Below are 20,430 nucleotides of genomic sequence, written 5' to 3'. Positions count from 1 at the left end.
CTACCCTGTGAACCTACTTTCATTCTGGAAATCGTCTTATTGATCTCTCCCACATCCCCGACAGTGACAATGTTGGACTTCAGCATCTGGTTGATCAATATCAGCCAGTCAGCTAGTTCTGTTGTCATTTTATCCAGATCATCAGGTACTGAAATTTCCGAAGTAGGAGGAGCCTGAGCAGGAGGCTCTGAAGCAGAGGATGCTAGCACCACCTTTAGGGGAGCAGGGTGAGCTGAAATAAAAAATGTAGCAAAGTACACAGTCAACAGGATATTCTGACTGTAGTGGGGCAATGTTGACATGCATCTGTGTGCTGATATAAAATTTAGATTAGGTTAAAAAATGGTGAGAGTTTTTTATTTCTTCATATGGAAGTGGCAATGGTATTTCCAACAGTATCTTTGGTAGCTGTAAAGCCAATTAAACACCCAGTTATACAATATTCTAGGGCAGCAATAACTCAAAAGTAACTAACACTGACACCAAAAGAAGATATAGTAAGAAATACACCAACTGTGAGAAAATTAGCTCTGCTATTTTATTTTGTCAAGCGGTTTGCCTTAATTATGAAGCCAACTTATTCATAGTTTTCTGTTTTCTAGAGAGCTTGTAAAGCACTTAACTTTATAATATGAACATTACCAATTCTTCATCCACATCATTGTGAATACCTAAGTAAGAATATCTATACTAATAAATGGGTAATATACTAATTAGACTGGGTGTCTTCTAGACATCCTTCTGGACAAAGCCAAGGTGGCTGCACTGAGGCAGAGGTGCTTAGGGTCAATCAGGCTGGCAGGGAAGGGAGAGTGGTTATGGGCAATCAGGCTGTCAGGGAAGAGAGAGTGGTTGGGGCAATCAGGCAGGCAGGCAGAGGCAGTTAGGGGTGATCAAGCAGGCAGGCAGGTGAGCGGTTACGAGCCAGCAGTCCCGGATTGTGAGAGAAATGTCTGACCGCAGGTTTAGGTCCAATCCCACAGGGACATCCCCTGAGGGGTCCCGGATTGGAAAGGGTGCAGGCAGGGCTGAGGGACACTCTCCCACCACGCACAAATTTCATGCACCAGACCTCTAATATGTATATATATTCACTACCTGTTACTTAACTCTTTCCCTATAGCTAGATACTTAGTTGGCTCCTTCCATTTGTATAGAGTACTTAACTTATTTCTGATGAACACTTTGGTATCAATTTTCTAAAGCAGAATGACTAGATCAGAAAACATGAAAATAAAAGTAATGTATTTAATATTTATTAGCAAAATAAAATAGCAGTGCTAATTTTCCTTAAAAGTTAAAAACTTAGATTTGCAACAGCAACATGTAGACTCCGCATCCAGGATATACACCAATGATACTCTGTCTCAATGGATGAACACACAGTGCTCACCACTGTGCTCATTTACTTGTTTTTTATTATCAGTGAGAGCAAACTTTTTTTGTTTGTATACCAAATATAGTATAATTTATAACTGTGGTCTTTATCTGCTTCCTTTTCTATTTGCAAGAACTCATTTTTTTATAGGAACGGTGAATCTTGCCATATTGGTGAAAACACTGTTTCTACTTTAGGATTTTTAATGTGTGTTTTGTTTTTAACATATAGATGTTATCAAATTTGGGTGATCAGATCCATAAATCTGTCCTGGGAGATTGTTTTTCCAGAACTTTCAGTTAGAGATTTTTGTGTTCTTCAAAACTTGGATATATATTATTCTCTCTCAGTTGTTTGTGCTTGTCTTCTGTTTTAATGATGGAAGGTTGATTGTTTGTCTTTAGTTTTACACAAGGTAGCTGAATTATTAGAGCCATCTGGAGCCCACTTTAACATACAGTATATTAGATAAGGCGTCAATCCATAAATTCAGCACAATTTAAATTAAAAGCCCCAACAGGTTTGCATATATCTTGACAAAATCATCTACTGAAATTTCCAATTCCAAAATTAAAGGGCCAGTAAGAGTCAAGAGAGAGAGCAGGGCACGGTGTTTCAGAGAGCTTGCAAGGTACGGTGTTATAGCTATGGTGCCATAACCCATACTCTGATGGGGACAAGGAGAGAAGGAAATAGTGAGAAAACTTTTCCCTCCACACAGAAGTGATCATTGGCATCTATCAGTAAATAGCTTCCCTGGGATGGAGAACTCTTCTAAAACCCCATCTCCCACCTGGTTCCAGGATACCTAATCCTTTGTTCTCAGTCATGATCTACATGCAGTTACACCCCTCCCAGGGCATGTTGGGTAATGGTTATACCTGACTTTCTGAAAAACCACATGTCCTCAGTTTCCCACCTTGCCTCCTCCCTTCCCTTCCCAGGCTCTCTTGGGGACCAGGTCCCGCTGTTTTTCCAAGAAAGGCAAAAAGCTTATCTCTCATGAGTGCCTTGCAGGCAAGTATGTGTTGGGTTTAAAGAAGACATTCCTTTCAAGTAATTGAAAATAGAGTAACAGATCACAACTGTGTTGTGTTTTTCAGTTTAAAGTTTTCTCTAATTCATATATGATGGTCATAGTTATAATGTCTTGCTATATTTATAAAAAATGGTTAAGGAATAAACTGTATCTTACCAGCAGTTCTTGTCTGAGAAACAGAGCAGGGCTCCTGGCCGCGTTCCTTCAGTGCAGTGGGCACATCTCTGTATACCTATAGCATCCGGCCAAGTGGAAAGAGAAGAGTACCATATAAATAAAGGTGATCTTGTTTCCCAAAGAGAAAGTGTTACCCTACATGACAGCTTTGCTATCCACCGCAGTCTTGCTTAAGCCCCTACTCCACCAACATTACTATCAAAATTCCATCCAGCCCAACCGTGTGGCTCAGTGGTTGAGCATCATCCTATGAACCAGATCATGGTTCCTTTCCCAGCCAGGGCACATTTCCTGGTCTCAGGGGGCATGCAGGAGTCAGTCATCCAATCAATGGTTCTCTCTCATTACTGATGCTTCTCTCTCCCTCCCTCTCCCATCACCTCTGAAATCAATTAAAAAAAAAAATAAGAAGGCCATCCATTCCTTAGCTGACCTGGCCCTCTGTAACTTTTATTGCTGTCACACACCCTCCCTTGAACTCTGAACAGTCTGTATTCCTGACTTTCCTCCCACCTGTCTCTGACCTTCTAAGTGTCCTTTACCAGCTCATTCTCATCTGCCCATCCATCAAATGCTAACATTCTAAAGGGTAGGAGTTTTGGTTTCTACCATTGACTCAGGCTTCTCTCCCTGGGTCCTGGTTTCTAATGGTTACATATACCACACAGAGTTTAAAGATGCCAAGGACTCTCAAAAATATACTTTCAGCATGGCAATTAGATATTCAGACATGTCCAAATCTAAGTCATCATCTGTCTCCCTGAAACCCCCTTTACAAAGTTAATAACTAATTGATCTTTCCAGATCAGCTATCCAGCATCATCCATAGAAAGTAAAAACTTGTTAATCTCAACCAAATAATCTGCAGGGGGAAGTGATGCTTTAATTCCAGAAGCTAGTTGAATAGGAATTGCCTGTAAAATCATTAACAATAACAATGTATATCTCTTAAAATATCCCCACAATTAACTGAAAAAACCACAAGATTATTTTGTGGAAAAGTACAATACTTGGAATCAAATTTTTTAAAACTATGTTTTGAATTTTTATATTTTGCCCTGCTTTGCTATGCAAACCCTTAACAATCTCTATTCTAATTTTCGTCTGCAGCCTGCTCTTAAACAGAAATGTTTCACTTTATGACCAATGCCACTGAAACTCATTTAGCAAACAGGAAAGCATAACAGGTTCCTTCCTGAGTTACTGAGGACAGGAGAACATGCTGCAAATCATAACCTTCCATATGAAATGAAACATTTTAATATTATTATTATTTCACCCATTTTTAAATCTCACAATTACATTTAAGACCTCAGGGCCTCACTGTTAAAAATGTAACTAAGTTAAATAAGAATTGATAACATAACAAGAAATGTAAATGTATTTTTGATTAAAATAGCATACAGGTAATCCAATATACAATCTTAAAGCTGGAGAACAATATTATAGAAGATGAATATCCTACGTAAGACAATAAAAGGTCCTAAGACCCAAACTTCAGAGGAAACTAAGCTAAACTGAGTGGACTACTTATCTGCCCTAATAATTCTATTTTCTGTGTCCTCTAATCAGAACTTTCAAAATAACTAAGGTGATGGGCCACACACTTGTCCTTAAGGAGTTGAATTCTTTTACTTGTAGATTGCTACAATTTAATAAATGCTGGCTACTATTTGCAAATAACCACAGTTCATCTACTCATGAATTAAGGTAGTTTCTTTCATAGTTTCACTGTGTCTCTACATTGAGCTTCTGAAAAATGATATTCCTCTGTAAGTTCAAAAGTATAGTAAAATGATCACAAATATCATGTTCATTGAGTTAGTGACTCTGAAAATGGTTATAATTCCTAAATGAACCCGAAATTCAAGACTAAAATCATCTAGTTAATAACAAGATGTTTACTCTAGAGTTCTGCATTTATGTGTTACAATACCAGAACTTGGGGGAACAGCAGCTCATTTATAATGTGGCTGGGTTTATGGCCATTGAAAAGGGAGCTGGTAGTGAAGCTTTTCTAGAATATAAATCATAGTATATCAACTTACCAAATTTGGTTATTTGTAAACTAAACATTTTTTTTGACATGGTCAGGCAACTCCATATATACTGAAGATCCAAAGTAGGAATCTACTCAAAAAAAAAAGGAAGGTTTCTCTTAAGATTTAGTACATTATCAGAAATCCAACAGAGATGCCCAATAATAAGATTTTATGCTCCCTATTTTCTTTGACTCTTGTCCCACCTAAAAGTAAAAAAATGTTCAGCGATGCACACCAAAATGGAGGATACAATATTCCAAATGGTGTGTTTAGAGTGTAATATCAAACATCTAATGACAAGGGCTGAGTTATTTAGTGGCACAGACACTCCACATCACAATACCTTAGCTTTGTCATATCTTGTTCTCAAAATCAGTAACTGGAACCAGAGCTGTTGTTTTTTGCTCTTCTCCATAGGTTGATTTAAAATTTGCTCTCCTCTCCGGAGAACTTCCTCAACCTTGGCTCTCTCCTCATCCATCTGAAAGTTTAGAAAGAATACATTTACTCAAAAGGAAAATGCATATAGGGTCACTTGCCATCAGTTCCCAAGGAGGAAAACTAACCTACAAAATATGACTCAAGATATGTTCATCTAAATTATACACAACAAAATAAGTCAGGTTTTTCTTAAAATATTTCACTCTTGATGTTAAAACATAAAGAATGCTAGCTGGTTTAGCATTCAGATAACACTGTTTTTAGTCAGAAAGTGCAATGTCTATTTTTTAAGCATTACTAAATCAATTACATCGAAACTCATCAGAAAATCATGTTTGCACATCAGAAAATCATGTCTGGCAGATGTTTGGGTAAACAATATTGATGTAAAGCTATAATTAACAGAGAATAAACTTAAGAACATCATAGTTTGAAAAACTCTGAACCAACCTTTTCATCATCATCGCAGGATTCAAAATGCTTTTCCACAACTTTTAGCCAATAGTCAAGTTCATTTTCGAATTTTTCCAAGTCAGAGTAAGGAACATCAGCCTCAAGGGTTTCTTCTGTAGTGACCAGAGATTCAGGTGACAATGGTTCCTGGCCAACCAGCAGCTGGGGAAGGAAAATCATCCTTTAAAAGGATATTCTTCACTAGACCTTCTGTCATTAATCAGAGGAATGGAGTGTCATAAAAGAAGTGAGCATTTACTTGAACTCACTTTAATTTCACTCATTTACAGCAATGGTTTTACCAATTTGAGAGTCTCCGAATTACCCCATTTTTGCCAACCTCATAGCAACCTCATGACAATACCTTAGTTCTCTCATATCTTGTTCTCAACAGAAGTAACTGGAACCAGAGCTGTTGTTTTTTGCTCTTCTCCATAGGTTGATTTAAAATTTGCTCTCCTCTCCGGAGAACTTCCTCAACCTTGGCTCTCTCCTCATCCATCTGAAAGTTTAGAAAGAATACATTTACTCAAAAGGAAAATGCATATAGGGTCACTTGCCATCAGTAACCAAGGAGGAAAACTAACCTACAAAATATGACTCAAGATATGTTCATCTAAATTATACACAACAAAATAAGTCAGGTTTTTCTTAAAATATTTCACTCTTGATGTTAAAACATAAAGAATGCTAGCTGGTTTAGCATTCAGATAACACTGTTTTTAGTCAGAAAGTGCAATGTCTATTTTTTAAGCATTACTAAATCAATTACATCGAAACTCATCAGAAAATCATGTTTGCACATCAGAAAATCATGTCTGGCAGATGTTTGGGTAAACAATATTGATGTAAAGCTATAATTAACAGAGAATAAACTTAAGAACATCATAGTTTGAAAAACTCTGAACCAACCTTTTCATCATCATCGCAGGATTCAAAATGCTTTTCCACAACTTTTAGCCAATAGTCAAGTTCATTTTCGAATTTTTCCAAGTCAGAGTAAGGAACATCAGCCTCAAGGGTTTCTTCTGTAGTGACCAGATATTCAGGTGACAATGGTTCCTGGCCAACCAGCAGCTGGGGAAGGAAAATCATCCTTTAAAAGGATATTCTTCACTAGACCTTCTGTCATTAATCAGAGGAATGGAGTGTCAGAAAAGAAGTGAGCATTTACTTGAACTCACTTTAATTTCACTCATTTACAGCAATGGTTTTACCAATTTGAGAGTCTCCGAATTACCCCATTTTCGCCAACCTCATAGCAACCTCATGACAATACCTTAGTTCTCTCATATCTTGTTCTCAACAGAAGTAACTGGAACCAGAGCTGTTGTTTTTTGCTCTTCTCCATAGGTTGATTTAAAATTTGCTCTCCTCTCCGGAGAACTTCCTCAACCTTGGCTCTCTCCTCATCCATCTGAAAGTTTAGAAAGAATACATTTACTCAAAAGGAAAATGCATATAGGGTCACTTGCCATCAGTAACCAAGGAGGAAAACTAACCTACAAAATATGACTCAAGATATGTTCATCTAAATTATACACAACAAAATAAGTCAGGTTTTTCTTAAAATATTTCACTCTTGATGTTAAAACATAAAGAATGCTAGCTGGTTTAGCATTCAGATAACACTGTTTTTAGTCAGAAAGTGCAATGTCTATTTTTTAAGCATTACTAAATCAATTACATCGAAACTCATCAGAAAATCATGTTTGCACATCAGAAAATCATGTCTGGCAGATGTTTGGGTAAACAATATTGATGTAAAGCTATAATTAACAGAGAATAAACTTAAGAACATCATAGTTTGAAAAACTCTGAACCAACCTTTTCATCATCATCGCAGGATTCAAAATGCTTTTCCACAACTTTTAGCCAATAGTCAAGTTCATTTTCGAATTTTTCCAAGTCAGAGTAAGGAACATCAGCCTCAAGGGTTTCTTCTGTAGTGACCAGAGATTCAGGTGACAATGGTTCCTGGCCAACCAGCAGCTGGGGAAGGAAAATCATCCTTTAAAAGGATATTCTTCACTAGACCTTCTGTCATTAATCAGAGGAATGGAGTGTCAGAAAAGAAGTGAGCATTTACTTGAACTCACTTTAATTTCACTCATTTACAGCAATGGTTTTACCAATTTGAGAGTCTCCGAATTACCCCATTTTCGCCAACCTCATAGCAACCTCATGACAATACCTTAGTTCTCTCATATCTTGTTCTCAACAGAAGTAACTGGAACCAGAGCTGTTGTTTTTTGCTCTTCTCCATAGGTTGATTTAAAATTTGCTCTCCTCTCCGGAGAACTTCCTCAACCTTGGCTCTCTCTGAATTACCCCATTTTCGCCAACCTCATAGCAACCTCATGACAATACCTTAGTTTTCTCATATCTTGTTCTCAAAAGCAGTAACTGGAACCTTATCTCTTGTTTTTTGTTCTCCTTCATAGGTTGATTTAACATTTGTTCTCCTCTCTGGAGAACTTCCTCAACCTGGGCTCTCTCCTCATCCATCTGAATGTTTAGGAAGAATACATTTACTCAAAAGGAAAATGCATATAGGGTCACTTGCCATCAGTTCCCAAGGAGGAAAACTAACCTACAAAATATGACTCAAGATATGTTCATCTAAATTATACACTACAAAATAAGTCAGGTTTTTCTTAAAATATTTCACACTTGATGTTAAAACATAAAGAATGCTAGCTGGTTTAGCATTCAGATAACACTGTTTTAGTCAGAAAGTGCAATGTCTATTTTTTAAGCATTACTAAATCAATTACATCGTCACTCATCAGAAAATCATGTTTGCACATCAGAAAGTCATGTTTGGCAGATGTTTGGGTAAACAATATTGATGTAAAGCTATAGGTAACAGAGAATAAACTTAAGAACATCATAGTTTGAAAAACTTTGAACCAACCTTTTCATCATCATCGCAGGATTCCAAATGCTTTTCCACAACTTTTTGCATATATCCAATGTTGGTTTCTAATTTTTCCACGTCAGAGTATGGCACATCAGCCTCAAGGGCTTCTTCCGTGGTGACCAGAGATTCAGGTGACAATGGTTCCTGGCCAATCAGCAGCTGGGGAAGGAAAATCATCCTTTAAAAAGATATTCTTACCTGGACTTTCTGTCATTAATCAGAGCAATGGAGTGTCAGAAAAGAAGTGAGCATTTACTTGAACTGCCTTTAATTTCACTCATTTACAGCAATGGTTTTACCAATTTGAGCTTCTCTGAATTGCCCCCATTTTCGCCAACCTCATAGCATTATTATTTCATCCATTTTTAAAATCTCACAATTATATTTAAGAACTAGGGGGTGTGAAATAGTGTGCAAATGGCTGTGGCTGTCTCAAATGTTGTTTGGAGGATTCTGAGACCACCTATAATAGCTTTTGTCAAATTCTGCCCTCCCTAGTATTTTTAGGACAATGTGAATTATTCTTACATACATCATGTAATTCAAAGGAAATGAGATAGTTCATAAATAGAAACCATCTCAAAGATAGATTTTTTCTTTTTAATCATCAAGTTTTGCCTCCATAGAGTTGGGTTCACTCTTCCTCAGGTAGTATTTCAAATCCCGCAACATCCCCGTTCATGTTGGTTACGAGCTTTTCCCCTTGGCACAAGTTCTTGAAGTCAGCTTCGTCTCACAAACAACTAATCTACTCTCATGCACGTCCCAGTTCTTACCAGGCTACGCAGTTCTTCATATTGACTGTTGAAAGCCTCCAGTTTCTTACTTATCAACTCATCCATTACTCCACCATCAATGAGAGTCTGGCCAAGTTCCTGGATCTCGGTGCGATTATCGGCTGGATGTTGCAAAAGGCATTCTAGAGACTGGAGTCAGGAAGGGGAAAATAATACACTTAACTGAGGCAAAATGTATCAAGGATCCAAAAGTGTCCATTTTTTTAAACAAGTAATTCCATTTTCTACCCAAGAAACAAGACGAGGAATAATTAATTTTAAAAAATATCCATAATGGTATTAAAAATACATAGAATCGAGAACTCAGCATAAAATATGATATATGACAATACAACTTCATAGATAATTTTAGTAATTATTAATTACATGGGAAAATGTCCATGGTGTGATGCAAAGTTTGAAAGCAGAAAACAATACTATAAAGCAAAACTATTTCAAACTGTTGATTATATTTTGAAAAATAGGTACTCAGTTTTCTGTAACACATACAGAAAGCTAGGTGCTATTTTGTATACACACTTTATGTGTACATAAACCTAAGTAACCTTGGAGTTAAATAATATTTAGTATTACAGATGGGAAAACTGAAGTTCAGAGAGCTTAAGTACATAGCCTACATACTGGTACATACGGTGAAAAGAAGAGCTAAGATTCCAACTTGACTCATGATTTCAAAGTGTTTGATCCAGTTATTATAACGTACTACCTTCCAGTGCGTGCGTTAAAAATAACAATAATTAGGAAGAGCCCTGTGAGGTGCTTCTCAGTGGTTACAGGTCAGTTTGGGAACCTAAGAGCCGAGGTTCAATTCCTGGTCAGGGCACCTAGTTGGGTTGCAGGTTCACTCCTCACCCACCCTGCTTGGGGCTTGTGCAACAGGCAACTAATCAGTGTGTCTCTCACACACTGATGTTTCTTTCTCTCTCTTTCTTTCTCTCCCTCAACTCCCTCTCTCCTTCCATTTTCTCTGAAAAGCAATGAAAAAAAAAATATCCTCAGGTGAGGATTAATAATAATAATAATAATAATAATAAGGAAGAAATTTGCCAAAATGTCTAAAAGTACTTACCTTAGAGTTTGTTTTATACTTTTCTCCATTTTCCGTATTTCTAGAATGCACATGTTTTAATTCTCATGTTAAGAAAATATTCATTTTTAAACTAAGCTTTTCATTGTTTTCATGCTTTTCACCTCTCACTCTGCTCCTTTATCTGAGAAGTGACATCTTTTCTCCAGCAGAGCATCCAGCTCCCGGGATTCAGGTACCACCTTTGACTTACTTCTGACCTTCAATCCAGGCATCCACTTAATTACCATGTGTCCCTATAATTTCAAAAGCATATCTATCCTCTTCCTAACCTCTTCCTCTTTTTTTTTTAAGCAGCTCTACTGTCTTCATAATTTATTTCATTTAAGAAACAAATATTAAATCATCGTGAAAGAAAAATCAGATGCATTTCTTGGCCTCAAGGAATTCAAATGGGCCTTGAGACAAGTTCCTGGGACAGGATCCCGTACTTCTCACTCTTCCCTCCCTACCCTGTCCTCCAACTTGTCACATCTGAAGATAACATGGAAGGAGCCACTGTGAACACAGTCACTGCCGTGTCTTAGGAGCAAAAATAATTTTATGAAGAAACAAGAGAACAATCCTTCTAATGCCTTAAGGCAGAGTTCCTTCCGTCCAGGGACTGGTAAAAAGAGGCAGGAAAATCACTGCGGTGCTTTCCTGACGTCTACAATACACTAATTAACAAGTACCCACCTCGGAGACTGAGTTAGTGGGTCAATCATTAATCTAAACATAAAGGATGGTACAAACACTTCAAGCAATGGAAGGCAACACTGAAAGCTGCTGAGGGATTAAATGCCTTGCTGGCATAAGGCAGAAGATTCCTCATTTTAACACTCATTTGGCTTCCCTACAACCAGAAATAGCAGGGAGAACGCAGATGCCCACCTTCTTGGCCTCGAGGATAGCATCTTCCTTCTCTGGCTGGGTCTTCAGGCTTCTCACCTTCTTCTCAAGGGTGTTCAACCAGCTGGTCTCAAGGTCCAAATAATGCAGAAATTGAAGCCAGCCCGACCACACTTCCTAGAATAGGCAAGGAGGAAGGGGCATTAGACAAGCAGCTATTTAGAGATGAGTGCATCTCCAACGCTACATATTCTCTCCACTCAACAGCCACTGCATTTAGATAGAGGAGCATAGGTGAAGACCCACAAACTGATAGAATTGAAATTTCAAATAAATGGAATAAAACCTCATTCTTTAGTAAATCACACTGGACCAATTCGAGGGAAGACGGGAGGCAAAGACGAGCTAGCTGCCTCACAATTTACAGGAAAATAAATTCCAAAGATCTGGTTAAAAGTCAAAAATAAATTACTTAACTAGTAACAAAGAAAGGAATATTTTATTAGTTTGCTTTTAAACTAGAAAGGTAAAAGCACTCATAATCGCAACACTTTTTAACAATTATATAGAAAACTGGAATTCTATGGGCCCATCCTATTCCAACTCTTAGTTAATGGACGTACCAATTTGCTGTATACTCTTTCCAACTGTTTTCTAAACTCATAGAAACATGTCTATATGTGCAAAGAACCATATTTTGCCCAAAATGGAGCTTTACTAACTGTATTAATGGCAATCGCTAACTCCCAATTCCTGTGAGGAGTTTCAGGGGGATAAAATTATACCCCCCACTTCCTAGGAGAAAGTTATGGGAGGCACAGCCCCTTCCTCTCAGAAGAGGAGCCCATTTGACGGATAAATGTAGGAAAGAGAATTCCATGTGGAGCCCCCGGTTGCTTTTCTTTGAGGTCCACTGACTGAGAGGAGGCACTTTCCAGCCTGCACTGCGAATGAGTTGTGTTGACAGGGTCAGGGGGCAGCAACCTTTTCTATTAAAGGCCAGACAGGTAATATTTTAAGTTTCACAAGCCACATCTGGTCCCTGCCACAGATTCTTCTGTTTATTTTGTGTGTGTTTTGGTTTGTTGTTAATAACCCTTTAAAAATGGAAACCATACACACCATTGTTAGCTCACAGGCCACTGTGGAAGAGACACAAACCAGATTTGACCCTCAGGTTGCCATGTGCCAGCCCCTGAATGAGACTGAACGAGAAAAGGTGTGTCTGGTCCCCCAGATTTCTACAGGTGGAGAGGAGCAGAGACATCTACTCGGCTGCAACAGCAAGCAGAGCCCACGTTCTGATGCGGAAGGAAAAATGAGCAGCATTCCCAGGAAACAGAACTGGGCCCTAACCAAGTACCAGTCCCGCCCCGGGTGTAGGGGCCCTGGCCAGATTTCAGAAGGACTAGTATTACAATTCAGAGTCACTATGAATAGTGACTGCCATGTGCCTTCCACTGACTCCACTTTTTTGAATGGAGTGCCTATGCCTAGCTCACCTTTGAATGTGTGTGTATGGGGTCCGATAAACTTATCTTTCTAATGGGCAAGTCACGAGATTGCACGGTGCCACACCTGCACCTAAACAAACTGTCCTGAGAGTCACATCTGTTTAGGCTTAAGGCAGGGTTTCGAACTGGATGCTGTATTGGATAAGCCTTAGGGAGTCCTTGGGACAGTGTAAGTGCATTTTGCATGTGAGAGGACTGTCACTAACGTATGACCAGAGGATGAACTATGGTGGATTAATGATGGCCATGGTTTTTTGCCATTACTCCCATTAAGTGGTGAAATTCTTTTCTCCTGCCCTGGAATGGGGGTTGGCCTTGTGACTTGCTTAGACCAAAAGAATTTTACAGATGTGACACTGTGTCAAATTGGAGGCCAAGCCTTGAAGAGGACTGGGAGCTCCCTCTTTCTGCCTCTGAAAAGCCAGCTGCCTTGTGGTAGAGAAGCTGTGAGACTGGGAGGCCCTGTGGAGAGAGGCCAATGTGAATGTCTCTGCTGAGCCCCCAGTCGAATGCAGCCACCTGAGTGAGCTAGTCATAGACAGCATGGAGCAGGAAGCCACCCAACTGAGACACCTCAAACACAGAACCATGAGAAATAATAAGTAGCTTTAAACGTTTTAAAAGTCACTATGGCCGAAACTGGTTTGGCTCAGTGGATAGAGCGTCGGCCTGTGGACTGAAAGGTCCTGGGTTCAATTACGGTTAGGGACATGTACCTTGGTTGCGGGCACATCCCCAGTAGGGGGTGTGCAAGAGGCAGCTGATAGATGATTCTCTCTCATCGATGTTTCTAACTCTCTATCCCCCTCTTCCTCTCTGTAAAAAAATCAATAAAATATATTTTAAAAGTCACTACATTTTGGGGAGATTGTTGTATAGAAATAGATAACTGAGACATAAGTGGGTGTATATATATTACCAATATAAAAACATGGTTGGGAAGAATATACACCAACTTCTGGATGATGATTACTTCAAGAGAGAAATGACATGGGATGGAAAAGCAGAAATCGGATTCTACAATACTAATGTACCCAATACTCAAATGGGATCTGAGAAAATATGGCAAAAAGTTAACATTAGTTATAGTGAAAAGATGTTTTAATAGTATTACCTCTATTCTTCTGTGAGTCTGAACTAGTTCCTGATTTCATATCTTTTTCAGGAGTCTAAAAATTATCAAGGTGTTACATTTGGATTCCTCTAAGAAGGGCATTCTCACTCTAAGTTAGAAATTTGGTCTATTTCTGCCAATATTCCTTGGTAATCGCTGACATATTTTAAAATAGCTTTTACTTTTAAACTCTTTTTTCATTCTTTTTCATTTACCGTCTTAAAAATATCAAGCCCTTATCTTTTCTCTTTTCTCTTTTACCTTTATCTTTTTTTTTTTTTTTGCATTTTTCCTTCTCTTCTCTCAAACTAATTTCAAAGTAAGTATAAGATTAATTCTTAAAGCAATTCCAAACCCTCATTCCTTATTTTAAAACTAGAGGCCTGGTGCATAAAATTTGTGCACGAGGTGGAGGGTGTCCCTCAGCCCATCCTGCACCCTCTCCCATCTGGAACCCCTTGAGGGATATCCGAAAGCCTGTTAGTGGGATCCGGCCTAAATGTGTGGTCAGACATCCCTCAATAAACCAGGACTGCTGGCTCCCACTGCCCGCCCCTGCTGGCCTGGACCCCCAACAGCCCTCTCTTGCAGGCTTGGGTCCCTCCCAACTGTTCTCCATTGCAGGCCTGGTACACCCCTCCAATGCCTTCCACTGCAGGCCCAGCCCCTCCCAACTGCTCTCCCCTGAAGGCCTGGGTTCCTCCCCCAACTGCCTTCCCTTGCTGGCCTGGTCTCCCCCAACTGCCCTCCTCTGCTGGCCCGGTCACCCTTAACTGCCAATAACTGCCCTCCCCTGCAGGCTATCTTATAATGGTCATTATGTGGCAGCCATCTTGTATCCACATGAGGGCAGCCATGTTTGACCATATGAGGGCAGCCATCTTGTCTTGGTGTGAGGGTCAATTTGCATATTACTTTTTTCTTAGATAGGATGTTACCTCTGGAATAAAGACAGCTTGAAGAAATGACACAATATATGTGGTCTTTGTTAGAGTGGGATAATTTTGGGACTCCATTCATTATGTAATCTAGGCGGTATGGCTCAGTGTTTGAGCATCAACCTATGAACCAGGAAGTTACCATTTCATTGCAGGTAAGGGCATTGTGGGCTCAGTCCCCAGTGTGAGGCATACAGGAGGCAGCAATTGATGATTCTCATCACTGATGTTTCTCTCTCTCTCCCTTCTGCTCTGAAATCAATAAAAAGAAAATTAATTTAAAAATATATATAATGAGCTGTTGTTTTGGCTAGAAATGAAAGGAAAAGAAAAAAGAGCAAAATCAAGGGTGATTATGACAGAGAAGAAAACATGTATAAAACTGTAGTAAAGTCCAATTCCAATATCATTCACTAGGACTTAAGGTTAAGCATGCATAACGCTACATGTTCTGTTTATAGAATTTTAATTTCTCAAATAAGTAACTTCCTGTATTTTACATTAAATAATATATTAATATTAAAGAGTGAGGTTTTGAGTTGTAGTTATCTTATTAACTAGTCTTAATTATCCATGATTATATTTACCACAAAATAGTTTCAGAACAAGCAAGTAACGGTAGAGTTCAGTTTAAATATTATAGTTGCGCTGTTTACCATTTAGGATATAGTTCAACATGGTCATTTATTTGAGGTTGAGCTGAATTTAAATTGAAGTGCTCCTAAACTATTTTAATGACATAAAAGTCACACTAATATAGAAACAAATAAGAATTCAATTTTATTTTAAATAAAAAACAAAACTCATAGAATCATCTGCATCTTAATCCCATTGCCCAGTCAATTACCATTATATTCAAGTTCTACTTCCTCTACTGCCTTTCAGGTGATTCTAACTGTAGATGCCACTCTAAACAAAACATTTTTAAAATCTTCATTTCTGTCTGTGCACTAACCAGGAAAAAGAAAAGAGATGTTCACAGTACACTGTTCTAGAATCTATAGTATCTGCCTAGATATAAAAACCTGTGATATAAAAACCTTGATTTCAAATATGAAAAATGTAAAGTCGAAAGATGTTAAATGACTTTCCCATGAACCTTAATTGAGGGCAGATCTTGATCCCCTATATTTTGTTATCCCTGCTTCATTTTATTAACCTATTAACCAAGAACTATTTTCCTTTATGATGTTTGGGGAAAAAAAAATCAAATTTTTTCCCAAGAAATGGAAATGGTCAGTACATTACAAAGTTTTAATCTCAGAAACATATCACTGAAAAAAAAAAAATAGCATACCTCAAGTGCTTGGCACTTTCCTCGAATTCTTTTGCAAAGAAGTTGATAATTCTCCAGCTCAACCTTCAGCTTCATAGTCAATTCCTGGCCACTAGAGGGCACCTTTTTAGCTATTAACTTGATGTTTTTTTTCAGTATTTTTACTTGGACTTCCTTTTGCAGCACATCCTCTTTTGCTCTCTGTTCCAGGGAAGGATAGAAATGAAAATTGTCCCCCTTTCTCACTAGCCAATGTCTTTCTTTTTTCTAAAGTAGCTAAACCAAAATTAAAGCCTCTATGTGATTTCAACTACCTAATTTAGAAAACTATTTAGGTAAGCACTAGAGAGACTTATTTTGAAAAAATAATATAATAAAGTTAAATTAAATTAAATACTAGCTATAAATCCTCACTCATTATATGCCCCAATGAAAACAGTCCCACATAAACATTTTTAGTTAATAACAGGCAGGCAACTTTAATACCTAAGTCATCCTTAACTTATGTTTACTGACATTAAATATTTTCTTTTTTTTTTTTTAATATATTTTCTTGATTTTTTACAGAGAGGAAGGGAGAGAGATAGAGAGCTAGAAACGTCGATGAGAGAGAAACATCGACCAGCTGCCTCTTGCACACCCCCTACCGGGGATGTGCCTGCAACCAATGTACATGCCCTTGACCGTAATCGAACCCGGGACCTTTCAGTCCGCAGACGGACACTCCACCACTGAGCCAAACCGGTTTTGGCTGACATTAAATATTTTCAAAGTCTGGGCCCATGATAAAAATATCAGCATCTTAATGTAGTAGGCTATCTTTAAAATACCTTATATACTGAATAATTTTTAAGCAAAAAAAAAAAAAAAAAAAAAAAAATCTACCCTAGCACAGCTGGCATGGCTCAGTGGATTCAGTGCTGACCAATGAACCAGGAGATCAAGGTTCGATTCTCAGTCAAGTCACATGCCTGGGTTGTGGGCTCAATCCTCAGTGTGGAGCCTGCATGAGGTAGCCCACAAATGATTCTCTCTCATCACTGATGTTTCTTTCTCTCTTTCTCTCTCCCTTCCTCTCTGAAATCAATATATATATATATGTATATATATATATACATATACATACATACATACATACATATATATATATTTAAAAGCTACACTAAAAATTATTCTTCTGTGAAAATATAAGTATAATAAAAGACCTTTGTCATATATAGTAATGCATGGATTACATCTATTCCATTCTAAAATATATTTTTATTGATTTCAGAGAGGGAGAGAGGGAGATAAATATCAATAATGACAGAAAATTGCCGAAACCGGGTTGGCTCAGTGGATAGAGCCTCAGCCTGTGAACTGAAAGGTCCCAGGTTTGATTCCAGTCAAGGGCATGTACCTTGGTTGCGGGCACATCCCCAGTGAGGGATGTGCAGGAGGCAGCTGATTAATGTTTCTCTCTCAATGATGTTTCTAATTCTCTATGCCTCTCTCTTCCTCTCTGTAGAAAATCAATTAAATATATTTAAAAATAAATAAATAATGAGAGAGAATTATTGATTCACTGCCTCCTGCAAGCCCTCTACAGGGGATCAAGCCTGCAATCCGGGTATGTGCTCTGACCTGGAACTGAACTGTGACCTCCTGGTTCACAGGTTGACACTCAGCCACTGAGTCACACAAGCTGGGCAAAATCTAATACTTTTTAAAGAACATCTGTAGAGAGATTTTTGCTTTTAGGCAAGTTAACTTTGGCGTAAAACATTCAATGTGTTTCTTAACCTTATTTTTTAAAAATAGCCTTTAATCACTATCTCTTTTAGTTTGGACAGTGAAGGAGACTTGAAGTAAGGTTAGAAATTTGGGAATGACGCCCAGTTCTTTAATATATTAAAAAAAAAAGAGGGTTCAATCCTATTGCCATAGGAATATAAGTGCAGGGGAAGTATATCCTGTGGACCCAAGTGATATTAAATCCCTTGACAATGGATTACTGCAACTCTACGTGTTCTAACAAACCACTTATATACATGTGGCATATGCCCCATGTAGTAACTGGCAGAACACATCTGATGATATAAGAATATACCCCAAGAAAACTGGAAAGTCTTTCTTGGTCCGAATGGAAAAAAAAAATTATCCCTGAAAATTTTTGGAAATAATTGTGATGATTGCACAATATTGTGAATGTGATTGATGTCACTGAATTTTTTTAATTCGGTCTTTGTGGTTCCACAGGTTCTAAAATTAAAAAAAAGTCACAGGGCCCCACATGGATTCAACTCATGAGCCATGTTGAACTTCCTTCCTTACTAGAATCACAGCAGTTCCCCTTCCTTTTTTTATTTTAATTTGAAATCCTCCTATGAAGGATTATGTACCATTGACCTTTGAACAACACAATGGATCAAAATTCATAAATAGCTTTTGATTCCCCCAAAACTAACTACTAAGCCTAGTGTTGACCAATAACTTAAACAGCCTTATGAATAACATAAACAGTCAATTAACACATATTTTGTATGTTATATGTAAGCTAGAGGGGGGGAATTTTACAAAGAAAACATAAGAAAGAGAAAATACATTTACAGTATTTATTTTTTAAAATCTGTGTATGAATGGACCCCTACAGTTCAAACCTGTGTTGTTCAAGAGTCAATTGCACAATCATGATTTACAGACAGATCGATGGTCTTTTGTATGATAGATTGACTTTAAAGGGAGAGATAAAGCCTGCTGATACTGACTCTCCCAGCCTCACCTGCATCTCCTCTACATCTTTCAAAAGTTCTTCTGGTGACTTGTATTCAAAACTCTTATATAGGCATTCTTCTTCCATCTCCATCATCCATTCTTGCATTTCCTTTAAGTCTTTTTTCAGGTTCTTCACTTTTTCTTGACGTTCAGACCATTTATCTTTGTGACTAGAAATCTAGAAAAGAAAGGCCATTTAGCCAAATAAATAAGTGTTAATACAGTAAAGGACAGGTTTCTAATAGCTAATTGTACAGTGGTAACTTCCCTCAAAGACTGTTAGGGTTAAAATTCAGATAAAAGCTTTTACACACTTTCTGCTGATGCTGTGAAAATATAAGCAATAATGAAAACAATAATGATAACTGTGATTCTAGTTCACATTTTGGATATTAATCTAATCTGGACATATCTATAATAATCAAAGCACAATATGCTAATGAGACCAGACATCCTTCCGGACAAAGCCAGGTTGTGAGGGAAACAACCTGCTTGCCATGGCTGGAGGGAAGCCTGGGTCCTGGGTGCCAGAGGGAAGCTGATGCCAGCAGCCAGGGGAAGCAAGACCTACTCTTGCACGAATTTTGTGCATCAGGTCTCTAGTCCATTATAATTTTTAAAATGCATAACTTCCAAAATTAAGGAATCTAACCTAAAAGCACATGTTATAAGCAATAAAAGCACATGTCATAAGGAATTTTCCTGTAACATTGTTTATTGTAGAAAAAATATATATTGTATATACAGTAAAACAACAATCAGACTGTCAAATTACAGCAGGTAGGGTAGGGAGAACAGGGGGAGATAATAGATCAACCGAAGGACTTGTATACATGCATATAAGTACAACCAATGAACATAAAACTCTAGGAAGGGAGGGTATGTATTGGAGGGAGGGGGGCAAAAAAATCAATGAAATATATTTTAAGAAAATGCAACCAAAATACCCACTTTCTCCTTTTTAACAGGATTCGCTGTAACAATTTTAATTTTAAAAGCATAGAAGAGGAAGCTGTTACTAACGATGTTCATAAAATACTGTTCTACACACTTTTTATTTTGATAATTTACTATACTTTCACATTCCACAGAGATACAAAAATGTTATGAGAAAATAGGTGTTTTTCTCAACTTGGTTCAATAACTTAAAAATTTCAGAGAAACCTAAAATATTTCCCAAGAGCTCCTCGCTCTAACTGCAAACTCATTCTTACTAGGGGAGAGATGCCTGCCACAGAGACCATGCTCACTCAAGTTCAACCTCACTCAAGGCAGCGTAACCTGCCAGGGCTGCTTGGCTGCGCAGCTGATAGTCACCAAGGGCCAGGACAGGAATAGATGGCTCTCACGAGAGTAAGGGGCACAGCTTAGCGGCTTTCCTGTCCCCACTCTCCATCAGGATCACAGTCATAAACATAGAAAGGGGTCAAACAGGAGCTTTGATCTCAGGCCAGTGTGGTACGCTTAGGTCCTGCTGCCAGCAATACACACACCCCTGGCCCAAGCCTGGCTGATCAGCAGTTTAATCTGATCAGCTTCACACACACACACACACACACACACACGCACACACACACACACACACACACACACCACAGTTCTTGGGCCCCCCTTCCAGAACATTCTCTTTGCTAGTTTCTGGACACTAGTTAGTTATATAATTTTC

The 20,430-nt window shown here is 38.2% G+C and overlaps 2 long non-coding RNA genes across 2 annotated transcripts in view; both read right to left on the bottom strand.

Moving 5' to 3' along the window:
• LOC311614115 overlaps window positions 1–2,644 on the bottom strand; it is a 100,899-nt gene extending 98,255 nt beyond the window's left edge. Inside the window, exon 1 of the long non-coding RNA XR_014793578.1 lies at window positions 2,574–2,644. This is a non-coding gene — a long non-coding RNA (uncharacterized lncRNA). The remainder of the gene's footprint in view (window positions 1–2,573) is intronic.
• Window positions 1–20,430, bottom strand: part of LOC311614114 — a 383,323-nt gene that overhangs the window by 330,295 nt on the left and 32,598 nt on the right. The gene's annotated exons all lie outside the window — the stretch shown is intronic.

This window comes from Pipistrellus hanaki (assembly GCF_964339955.1).
Source record: "Pipistrellus hanaki genome assembly, chromosome: 20".
Taxonomy (NCBI): Eukaryota; Metazoa; Chordata; class Mammalia; order Chiroptera; family Vespertilionidae; genus Pipistrellus; species Pipistrellus hanaki.
This window is presented reverse-complemented; position numbering and strand designations above follow the sequence as displayed.